Below are 13,043 nucleotides of genomic sequence, written 5' to 3' on the forward strand. Positions count from 1 at the left end.
CAAGCTGCCGTCTCCATTTCTGAGACTGCATTGTGCTGTAATCCTCACTCTCTTCCCCAAGCCAGAACATGCTGCCTCCTAATTGGTCACTATCCTTTTTATCCAACCAAGTGTCCCCCTGCTAATAGCAGTGACTCATACTCTCAGTTGCCTTCCCTGAAAAGATTTTTTTTTCTCTCGCCTCTCCTTGTGGTTGAGGCCGACAAATGTTTGATTCACCAGTGGACACGCAGGGACCCTCCACTGCTGCTTTAAAAACAGTGAATCATTAGAATCGCATCAACTTGTTGGACAGAACTATAAAACAGATGAGCTCCAGTTTGAGCGTCTTGGGAAGAGTACATAAAACACAGATGTATATATTTCAGGCGTCCAGCAGACGGAAGACAATAACTTCCGTGTAACAAAGCAATAATGAGAGATTCCCCACAGGAGCCATTCTGACAACATGAGCGGTGATTTATGCCAGAAAATCTAATCAAGTCAGGACAATATTGTCCACCCCTGGAACATTTCAACCAGGCTGCAGGGACGTCACGCTGCAGTCCACTCTTCCAGGCACAAATCAGTCGGAGGACCACGGCCGCGTCACAGCGAGCCAAGATAAAATGCATGTCGGTTTTTATGAACAACGAAAAGAGAAGGTGACGTGACGAAACTCCAGAACTCTCATTAGATTTCATTATTATTAATAGTTTGTCCGTTTCTTGTACAGCGCCAAAACTTAACCTGATACTGGGCATCCAGAGAAGCAACGCACAAGACAGGTTGGGACAAATTACATTTCAACAGCTGAGCTTCCACTACAGTAACACAGTGACTGGAGGAGCAAGGATTGGAATGGAAAAATGGAAAGCGACGATAGCGTCCTGCTGAGTCGTTGGGTAGGTGCAGATAGAAGCTAGGACACTCAAGCTCAACACTGGCTGAAATCACTGTAGCCCTTTAAATACAGCAGAAAACAGGCCATGTGCAAAACAAGTGAGTACAGCTGCACTTTCCAACATCGTGAGGGTCAGTCACTTATCACACCCAACCAGCCCTCACTCCCTTGGCGTCGTACGCTGTCATTGGGAAAGATGCCTTTTGCGTCCAATACTGACAAAAAAGGCAAAAAGGCATCGCATGTGCAATGCGACATGCAGAAAAAAAAAACTAACCAAGTAACCCATGAGATGGCGCTACATTTATTCTATGTTTACAATGTGTCAGATTGATATTCAAAGCCTGTCAAATGGCAGTGTGTTTTAGTCACGAAAGCCACGGAAGGGGTTATGAAAAGCATCTGACATCCAGTGTGTTTCAGTGAAGAGAGCTTCAGTACGTCTCCCCCAATGCTTCCTGCTCCTCGCCCAATCCACACCGCGCCTAGAGCTATATTTCTGTCTGTTTTTTTTTTTTTTGTTCCCTCTTCCCCCGCGCATGTTGCGCCATGCACCCGCACGAGATGCTCCATGCAGCCACCGTACAGTGCACAATCCAGACTGCCCCGCCTCGGTCGCTACGGAAGGAAAACATTCATTCAGTTCACCGAAACACCGACGCATTTTACACTGCAGGCTGCCTTTTTCGTCAGTACAGGACGCAATAGACCACTTTCCCAACATCTGTGTATTACGTCAAGTGAGGATGGATTGAGCGAGTTTGACGACACGCTAGTTCGCAAAAAATATCTGCGAAAGTGTTTAATTTCATGAACCAATGCTCCCATCTTCAGATTCATCACCATGAGAGGGAGTACGGAAAGTAACAGTGACAGGTCTCGATTTATTCGGTTTTCGAAGTTTTGATAGCAATAGACTTTATAGTGTTTTCTCTCTGACTTGGGAAAAAATACGCATAGAAAAATCTGAAGACAAATTTGATTGATGTACTATTATCATTTTTTTGTGATAATATGAAAATATTGTTATTGCTGTGTGACAATATTCTTTTTTTTGTTTGTTTATTTGTTTTTGAAGAGAAAATCTGACACCTTTTATGAACAATAAAAACAAATGTGATGAGCAATTTTTCATTTCCTGTTTTAAAACCAAGAAGCCACAAGAATGTGAAAGATGAGTTTGCCAAACACCCGGCTCTTGCTCATCTCCCAATCATTAGCAAGCGTCCCCCTCCTCCACAGCTCATCACTGCCATCAATAACAAATGCCCCTCTCACACTCTCAAAGTCTTTAAGTCTCTTGTTGTCTGTTCCTTCATCACCTGCACTTTAAACGCTCTTTTCTAACAGAGTGTGACACAGAGCAGTGAAATACCTCCTGCACGGTGAACTCCCTATAAAACACAGGGCAATAACAACACCCGTGGTCAGGGAGTCGGACGCTGAAGTCTCGCTCTGGAGAGAAAAATATTGATTAAAAGCGACCTGTGTTTTCCTCTGTCTTCCTGGAACGACTGGTTGAGCAAATACTGGCCTCTTCGGTAAATAAAACATAATGTCAGCAGCCATTAGCAGGGAAAATGCATCCTTGTCATCACAATTTTACAGTTCATCAGTAAGGTTGCTTATGATGTGGAACCACATCTGGGCTGAGGGTTGCTTATATAGTTTGTACAACACACAATTTAGAATCAGTTCATTCTTTCATAGGCAGTTTTTTGTTTTTATCTTCAGACTGTGTCTTGAAGGACAAGGTCCAGCTTGTCTGCGTCAGGGGAGGAATAAAACACTTTACACTCGCACGGTCTCATGAGCACAAAAGCATTGCAAGATGGGTTCTCTCAAGCTCAGCTCCGTTAAAATTCTCAACTAGTTCTGTATTTTTTTTCCATTTTTGGAGCCTAGGTAGCAGGTCAGGCACGGTGGGGATTGGGAACGGAGAGCTGCTGGGAAGGAAATAACAGTCATCAGCTTGTGTTGCTTTCTGTGACTCAGAATTGGATTTTCTATTTCTGTTGTGTCTTCATCTCCCACAGGGCAGGTTTTGTTTTGACTTTCAAGCTGCTAAAATCAGAGCAACATTTTTTAAAAATAAGGAAAGACCTCACACATGGTCAGGCTCCAACGCAAGTGCACTTTGTTTCTCCCAACACTGGGTGTTGATTGATTTTGCGTAAAAGGTGGTGTTGCACTCTCGAGCAGTTAACTCTGCTCTGCTGCACCCCTGCTGTGACTGAGGAGGTAGGTGCCAACATCGTTGCGACACTTGGATATGGACTAAAAATAACAATGCCCTTTAAGAGTCTGTTTCTGTCCCAAATGGATCTAGCTCTCTGCAGCTCCCTGCATCAGAGCTACAGATGACTCTTGTGCCAGCTCGATCAAGACATGAACGTCTGCTTCCTGACTCCCTAATGGTGATCATCCTATCAAGCCCAGATGGCTGTAAGCCTTCAGGTCTTTTCCTCTACTTCATCTTCTTTGTCGGTATTTCCCGTCCCGTTTGTTTAGAACCTTCCAGGTCTTTGGCTCAAACATCTTGATCACCTGGGCATTGGTGTCAGGCTTTGGATGCCAGTCAAAGAGTTAATCCAAGAGTTATGAGTCGCACAAAAACATGATGAACAAGGGCTCCAGTTCCACCACTCTCTCATTATTGCATTATTAATTTATATATTGTATCCCACCTCAAACCGTACCTCTAATAATACCATTATTTATGACACCACAGCCGGAGAAAAAACTCCTTACACACTATTGGGCATTGCATCACCTCAACTATGGACAAAACAAAGTAGGCCAACTTTAACAAGATTGTACACTCATTTGCAATGTTGCACACAGCGGCACAAGAGACATGTCTCTTAGAGTGCAATAACACAGCTGCGCCAGTGCGCCTGTCATTAACATATTAGTATGTGAAAAAAACATGTCACTAGACTTCTGTGATTCCATCCAACATAATATCCAGAGTCAACTTGTATGATGGACCAAGAATATTTTTAGCACCACAGGTCACCCAATAAGAGACGATCACCTGCAGACAGTAGGAGGCTGTGATACAGTGCCTTCCTCGATGACACAGTGACACACTGTTTCCAATGTTGTTCTCATGTTCCAGTGGAACCTGATTTGAATTGTCACCGAGTCCGTATGAGAGCAGTTGTTTTTGTGACCTTTGCCCCTGGTACAGGGTTGAATCCAGCCCTCAATGACTTCACTAGAAGGATGAGAAGCTCTTAAAATTAAAACCAGCAATTTGGCCCTCAGATACACTTCCAGTTTGAACTGGTGGAGAGATTTTTTTTAAATGTGAAGGTCAAACAAAGGGCCTGATCGATCAGCTGCAGTCAGGGTTAACAGGCCCATTTAGTGCATGATTCACTTCAAGGTCCTTCCAGACTCACCAGCAGCACGACATCCAACCCTCAAACAACACCTTCCTTGAACAGCATTGACTCACTCACCAGACTCCACCAAGTTCTTACACAACGACGGTTGTGTTTTGCTGAAGGCAAGCCCTTCTTTATTGACACGCCGAGTGCCAACATGCGCGCAGTGGGGTAATTATGCTGCTGCGGCACCTCAAATTAGCAGCACGAAAACATTAGCACTCCAACTGTAATAATGCGAGGAGTAATACTTGAGACGCCCACTGGAGCCACGGGTGCGAAGAAGGACCGGAGAAAATGATTTGCATGGTTTACTCAACAAATTACCCTCGGCACGGAAGTGACAGCCTGGATGTTCTATATGCAAATGTAAATTAGCGCGACTGAAGGGGGCGTGCAAACATGTTACACACCCTCCAAACAGCCCTGGAGTTGAGTCACGGTCTCATGTGTAAACACCAAGTGCAGCTGCACAGATAGATCAATACATGATAAACAAACCAATTAACCAGCTTTGAAAACCAGATGTGTAACTGACTCATAAACACCAAACTTGTTTTATCCATTTGTTCTACTAATTAGACAGTAATTTATTGACTTTACATTTTAATAAATTCATTTTCATATTCACTGAATGATGGAATTGTCATGTTCGGCGATTATATTAGGTTTTATTTGGTTGTCTTCTTGTTTTCTCCTGTTTCTTATGCCTTTGCTCTGTTCATGTTTCCGAGCTTGATGGTCAAATTCTTGGGCGCACTAGTTCTGACTGCCACATTCTTCCTGTGTCTATTTGTAATTTTCTAAACCATGCGAGTGTTCCGACCTCTACGTTACTTTCTGTCCTATTTTGATGCCATTGCCCTGTGTGGTTATTCACTTGTGCATTTTGTTTCCGTGTTCTCAAGCTTCTGTCTCTTTTCTAAATGTATTTGTTAGGCGTTGCTGATCCGTTGCTGCCCCGCCCACTGAGGTTTTTAGCTGAACTTCTTGTGCTTGTAGATGTTGTTCTGCACTGTTGACACAGGGACATCATCCTGCTTTGATATGGCCTGGTAAGCTTCTCCTTTACTGTGAGCCTGCACAAGACGTTGACGCAGATCCTCACTGAGCTCCTTCTTCATGGCCATGATGATAAGAAAATTATTTATACTCTTCTGGAAGGACTCTATTTCGATCATTGCTAAACAACAGGTGAACAAAAGAAGTGTTTATTCCATGGGAACATTTTGAGATAGCGACAGAAAACAAAAAATGACTCTGACCAATTTTTGGCCATAGATTTACTTACGGCAGTAAAGTTTAGCCACTGATACGTGGGTTTGCGCCTAGCAATGAGAAGACGTAAGATACACAGGAATGGCCAGGATTACAGTTTTTGTAAAGGATGAAACCAAAATAGAGTGGGGGTTTTTTCATGGGGTATTTTGGCCTAAATATGCATTATTAAATTATATATTGTATATTGTATACAGAGTTGGTTCTGTTGAATTACAACAGTAAATAAGTGTAAAGCTAAATTCAAGTTCAGCTCAATGCTGCACTGAAAGAGAACTGGAAACCTGCCTCATCTGTTTGGGACAGGCAAGGAGGGACAAGTGTAAACCCGTGGCGTCGTCTGTACTCTGCAGTGATCATTTTGCTGATGTACAGTAGCCTTGTGGCCAGAAAGTTCTCCTCAAATGGACTGTGGCACTGACTGCGGCAACCACAGGTTTCAAACATAAACAAACACAAATGTATCATCAGTATCAGTTGCAGTAGAGTCAAAACTCACCCAGAAAAGAGCAAGACCCTTTGGTTACCCTCACAAATTCTATATTTTGTAATGGTGACCTTGCTCAAGAGACAATAACACCCTTTTCATCTTCATCTTTTTTTAATACGACCATTCGCTGTTATAGAGCCAAACAATCCTGAGTCTTGCTAACTTGGCCCTTTATCCTCTGACAAAGTCAAGTTTACATGAACCTGTTCTTCTTCCACAAAAAACATTGGCACATCGATCAAATCTTCACTGATACCGCTCATGACTTCCTCCGCTTCTGTGCACTTAGACGTGCTTGTTTACTGAGTTGGTACCTCTAGTTACGTCACAAGTGACTGACCACGTCTGCATTACTAATTTATTGTGGTATATAAATATTGCATTTTAAATGTGATCAAAGGCTCCGTTTGAATGGTTCACGTTGGGTAGCAAAAGGAGAGTGAAAAGATGAGCATGATAAAATGATATTTGAGGGGAAATGGAAACCTTTGGGAATTTGAAACTCACCACACACCTCACAGGGAGTGAGTGTGGCTCAGAGGCAAAACAACAGCAAGGGCTATTAAATGTTGGCTTTCTCTTTGATGATCAACAACAACAACCCCACGCCTCTAATGTGTGCAAGCCATCCTCAACCGCCATCTTCATTTTGGCTGCTATCTGTCGGTGACTCTCTGTCCCGGTGTTGCAACTTAGAGGCGGCGAAGTCTGAACAAACACAGCCGCCTCTCCACTGTGGCGAGGAGAAGAAGAAAAAAACGATGAGGATGAGAGCGCTGCAAGCGTTTCAGGAGAAGACTCCCTGTGGTTCAATGTAAAGGAACAGATTGGAAGGAAAACAAAAGAAGGCTTCTTATTACCTTGTCGCCTGACTCAAACAAATCTCCTTGCGCTTGTTTGGTACGAACCCTCAGGCATTGAAGAGGAGATGAGACAATTGTGATGAGGAGAACATGGCAGAACAAGCCTTTCATGCATGTGAGGGAGGCAGATTTAATGCAGGGGAAGGCTAGAAAATTCAATTGCACGATCACTGTTGAATAGGGAGGAATTGATGGGATATACAAGAGGCATTGGAATGACTTTGTACCAGTAACAATGAATGTACTCCGCAAGATAAAAATAAAAATGAAATAAAACAACTTGTAGAACCACCAGGAGACTTTCTTGTCCACAGACAGTTACCCAATCCAACTAGATGCTTCCTCCAGCCCGTCCAGCGTTGGCCCTTGTTGGACAGGCCCTCAAATCCTCACTAGAGAGGTGTCTAGGTGACATCCCGACAAGTTGCCCCAGTGGCAGGCCGTGCATTTTACACCTAGGCATTCAGTCAAGTATGTGTCAGAAAGATGCCAACCAGACAGCCACAGTTTGCCGACAGCGGCACAAGAAACACGTCAGAGTAGAATCACATTGCTGCGCCAGTGCACCCTGTTAAACGTGAACAAAATAAACATCTCAAAAGTTCACTCACCAAGCGCCAAGCCTGCTGTGGCCGCCTTATTGGAACGGGCGAACTTTCTCCGCCTGGTTATCACGCAGCTGTAGATGCCGGGGAAATCCAGGGGTGGAGAACGTTTCTTTTGCCTGGGTATGTGTCTTGCTCACCCCCCTATTTCTACAGCAGAGAGCAACTTAACCCAAGCAGCGCTTAACAAACCATAACCCAAACTCCTTTGTTATATGGCAGCTCTTTGAATGCAGTCCTAAGACTTGGATCTGGACTCGTGTTTCAGGAAGATCTGCAGATATGCTCTGTTTAACAGGCAACGCTGAACTTCCTCTCTCTGCAGGAAATGAAATCTCTATCACAGACGCATCACTGAGAACTTGCTGGTTAAACCGAGTGAGACTGGAAGTCTGTTCATGAACAGAGGTTCAGGTTAGTCATGATTTACTTTCAACAGCATTTTTCTGGTGCTGCTGCTGGTGATTTGGTGCCTCAAACCAGCGTCTTTGTCTGCCGCCAAGTCAAGTGAAGTTATTCTCCCCACGCTGGCGCAGCAGCTCAGTCACAAACGGAGCAGATGACGCAAGACGTGTCACGCCAAGAACCTGCCAGATACAAGTCATTATGCTAATGGTCTGTGCCGTCACATGTGAGGCCGCTTAGCTAGCAGCCATTTTGGTCGGGCACTATGGGAGGGAAGAGATCCCGCGCCAGAGTGACTCACCTCTGCTCACTGAGCATCAGTAAATATTCATCATGACTTGAGTGCGTGTTGGCGTGATCTGCCATTTAGTCACTTTGTTGACTTGCTTTGTCTGAAGACGCTCATCATGAAGTGGTTGTCTCGCACAGTTCACTTCAGACACACTTTCTCATCAGTGACACGTCTCACACAGACGCCGGCATCTCACATTTGTAAGCATCGCACACGCTGACACAGCTCCAATCCTCATGTGACTCATTCAGGGAAAACAAATCAGATGTCTTCATGATGCTTTGTTGTTACATTCATGTTTTCAATACCACACCAATGACACACAGAGACAATTTTGTCAATATGGACCTTTTGTATAATGATCTATAGAAAACTCTCTTGAGGGTCTAAATAAATTCTTTCCACTGTGCTTATTATTCTCGCTATTATCGAGTAGAACACAGTGTAAATCATGTTTTCTGCTGTGAAAGACAAACCTAAGGCCTTAAGATGACTTGAAAAAAACGATTCCGATATTTGCCCTTTCATGCGTGAAGTGCAATAACCAGCTCCCTGGCTTATTGGCGTTTTTGCTACTATTTACTGAGCCGATGATTAATGACAGCATCCTAAGTGGCCATCGTGTAATGGATTATTCAGAGAATGATGAATTTTATCTCCGCTCATTGCCCTGACCAGGTTCCTGACTGAGCCTGAGTTGGCAGTGATGGAGTCCGGCTCCCACCTGCTGCTTGGCGCTAGTGTGGATGCCAGCAGAACTGCCTCTCTGTATGTGTGCGTGTGCGTGTGTGTGTGTGGAGTGCTCATCTGGCTTCACAGAATACATTCAGCTCTAAAAAAAAAATCCTCACCAGCTTTGGACATTGAGCACAACAGCCTGTAGCAAGAAGACGAGCAGCACACACACACACCTGTCAGGTCAATGACCACTTGTGTCAGCGATGAGGATGTTGAGGAGACTGCTTAGGTTAGGAATTGACTGTTTCTGACAAAATGTTTGTACAACACGTAGGAAATTGTAACACTCAAATTGCTGTTACCGTCACACACACATCTCTGTCATGCAGAGTGCTGTGGGTGGAGGGAAAAAACACTTTATACTGTATACAGGAAAAACATTTCCTCATCCAACATGGCCCATGTCTTCCTGCTTCTTCTTCCAAACTTGGCCAACTTAGTCTCTGAACTTCTCCGCACTATGAGATACACATTCTAATCTTGTCCTTCCAAGTAACTCCTGATGAAAAGCTGTGCATCTTTATCTCCACTCTAACCTTTCTTCTTGTCTTGGTGTAACAGCTGCTGACTATAAAGCAAACATCGTGGGAGGTTTCACTACTGTCCTGTAGCACCTTTCTTTCACATTAGCTCCTCTTCTGCTTCCATTCCACCCTGCCTGCACTCTCCTCTTCACCTCCCATTATCTTGAAATAACTCCGGCTAACTGATCCCCGAAACTTGCATCTCTCTTATTTACTCAGATACAATGTATTTTGTCCTGCATTTTCTTGCTCCATTTCTCTCCAGCTTGTACTGCCACCATTCATGTCCAGGACACACCCCTCAGTATATCAGAAAATATGGCTGAAAAGGTGCTGAAACCTGTTGGACCCACACCTACCTGAATGCTAGAACACCAGCACACGCCTGAACGCCATCCCCATTCCATCAGACGGCAGCATTTAGCCATTAAGCATTCAGCTTTCACTCAAACAGCTGGGCGCAGGCAACGTTGACCCCACCTCTCACCCACAATCGCAGACTTAAAAGTCTGTGTTGGTGTCGGACCACCGACTGCCCGGCAGATGAAAGGCAGTGCCAACTTTGATGTCCATTTTTAGACTGACGCGGGGAAACGGCATAGCTTTTGGTTTTCACGTTTGATTGATCGATCAGTGAAAATGGAAATGGTAGTCTGCACTTGTGTCCGCAAGGAGGTTCAGTGTCAAATCAGCATGCCAGAGATTTTGTCGCTCTGGGTGTTCGAACTCAAATGTGACAGTCTATCAAACTGAGGGGATGTTCGAGCAGAATTCAAGCATGCAAGCCTTAATAATTGTTGTGACATTTTACCGGAAGTGTATACAAAACTGAAACACACTGTGAGACCAACTCCTTTTTTTTGCAAATGCAGTGTTCAAAATATTCTTTTTAACACCATGTATGGTAACGTCTTTAATTTTGAAACAGGAATGTCCACTAAAACAAGGTACCCATTCATTACCGTGTGAAAAATGATCCGTATTAAACAAGCAGCTTTCTACTTCATCCAGCAGAGTAATTTTTTTTCTCACCATTGATTAGGCCTCTGGCAACTGGAGTCAGATTTATTCCCCTATTAAGGGCTACTAATGCCTGATCAGGACAGATTAAAGGTCTCCCACTGCCGGCAGCAAGGCCATCATTTAGAGCCTTTCATTAGGACTTCATGGCTGAAGCAACATCATTAGCCTAAAGACAGGGGGCCCGACCCGCTCGGCAGCACAACACTGCTGCTGGCTTCTGGTCCACATGGAGGATGATACAATTCCTTATGTCTCCCAGGATGTGTGAATTCAAAAAGACGAGGAATATTGAGTTTTATAAGGGTAGGAATTTTCATCAGAAGCTGAAGCTGTAGTATTGCTATATTTGACTGGCAATATAAGTTCCATGATTCTCTTCTTCATGAACAACAACGTCCCCAGATGTACTGCAACAGCAGAATGGCACAAGCATCACAGAGTCCTGTTTAAACTGAGCTATACGCTACGCATGACTGAGCAGATGCCAAATAAGTTGCATGTAGCTAGCTAGCTTAGCAACAGGGCCGGCGCCTTCTGGTGACATCGTGCTACACAGTTTTGTGGAGGGACTTTTTACATTTTCATTATTAAATAACACTTAAAATTTATGATTTGATAGATTTTTTTTTTTACATTATAGTTTCCGCCAACAAAAACATTCACCTGGTGAATGAGAAACGTGTCACTTGCTGATGACATCACGCTGCGTATGCTTTATAGTCAACAATGAAATGCTGAAGAAGGAGTTCCTCAAGGCCCGTGAGGCCACAGTAAAGTCATTTGCCCCTTCAGAAAGTAGAACAAAAGGCATCATTGAGTCGTGTTATTCCGTCATCGTGGACCAGGAAGAACTATAGTGTGAGTTTCAGCATGGTTTGGTTCACTTTCTTGCACTAGTCTGTTCTTACTCAGAGTAAAGTTACTTGTAGAACATGATGATGAAAGTTAAAAGCCTTGAAAGTGCACGGTTGCTTAGATAGTTCCATTCATTGTCCAGGCTGTTTTTGCTTATGCGTTGCTGCTGACCCAATGGTATGATGCTAACATCATGTACAACAATGCGCCGGCTGTCAAGTTCAAAACAACGGCAAAAGCTGCTACATAAACTTCCTTCAGCGGCAGATGAAGTGGATTTTTGGCAGTGGTCCCCACTGTCACATGGCCAGCATCACATCATCCAAACGCAGAAATGAGTCGATTTAAGAACACAAACAAGGTGCTTGAATTAACATGGAAATAAAATGTAGCTACGGATGAATGGCTTCAAACGGGGTGTGCCGTAGAACAATGAGTCACGTATTTCAGCATCCGAACTTGGTGTGAAAAGGCCATCTTTGGTCTTTACAGAGGATGCACACGACATTTCTATATGATGGGGTTGATTGCCAATGGATTGCGCCTCACTGATCTTCTGCGCCCTTCCTTATCCTTCACAGTCCCATAGGGGCATCTCAGACCAAACACAAACAGTTACACAGATGCACAATTACAACAAGCACAGAATCCACTCTGGTTGCTAGGCGACACTATCTGATCCTTGATTTTTATCCAGCTGCGTCAGCATGGGATGCGAGAATGAGCAGGAACGCTTGAACTTACACAGTGGCAGATTGAACAAAACATTCTGACACGGACTCGTCGTGCAGGGCGAGTCACGACGGAGTACAGATGCGCAGACGGAGATGTGCTGGACATCATTCACAAGCGATGTCTTCTGTGTGGACTCCTGCCTCCACGCATTAATGAGTCAGCTTTGTGTCGATGTGGGAGATTATGTAAAACACCAACGATGCCCAGCTATTCAGGAACTGACAACAAATCAATCGTCACTTATGAAAATGACAGCCACTTATCTTCCCTTCATGGCAGCTCAACACAAACAAAGTGCAAGGTGCGTGGGGCCACACGCACCCTTTGCCTGTATTCATGTGGTCCTGAGTAATGTTCATGTAATGGGTCATTTTAGCATTTGTTTTGTCCCTCAAACTAAATGAATAAAAGATAAAGAAAATTCATGTAATAAATTGCCTTTTTTTAAAATCATATTCACATTTTATGTCAATCTGTCATTATATATATATACATACATATATATATATATATATATATATATATATATATATATATATATATATATATATATATATATATAATGTGAAATAATATGTGTTATGACACACCCTTTACCCTATTTTCTGATACTTAAATACACACAAATACATTTTCATTTTAGAATCTTTTTCCTCTGTGCTTCCGTCTTGTGGCTTGAGGGCCCCACACATTCATCAAAGGAAAGAATGTGGCCCCTTAGGAAATGTAACTGCCCACCAATGTTATTTGGGCTTGTTTCAGGTTTGTTTGTTAGCCAGGTTACTTTTGAGAAGAAATATTGTTGCTCCAGCCTCACCATGCTATTCGCATAACTCCATGTGCAGAAAAGCGTCCATTAAGTTTGAACTGACTGGGCTTCTTTTATTGACATTTCTGACATTATTGTTATTATTATTATTGGAATATATTCATTTCAGCTACAACAGTGTTGTTTGTTCT

At 43.5% G+C, this 13,043-nt stretch overlaps 1 protein-coding gene across 7 annotated transcripts in view; it reads right to left on the reverse strand.

Moving 5' to 3' along the window:
* cacna1bb (calcium channel, voltage-dependent, N type, alpha 1B subunit, b) overlaps nucleotides 1-13,043 on the reverse strand; it is a 102,568-nt gene that overhangs the window by 83,704 nt on the left and 5,821 nt on the right. The window lies entirely within an intron of this gene.

Source organism: Synchiropus splendidus, chromosome 1, assembly GCF_027744825.2.
Source record: "Synchiropus splendidus isolate RoL2022-P1 chromosome 1, RoL_Sspl_1.0, whole genome shotgun sequence".
Lineage (NCBI taxonomy): Eukaryota > Metazoa > Chordata > Actinopteri > Syngnathiformes > Callionymidae > Synchiropus > Synchiropus splendidus.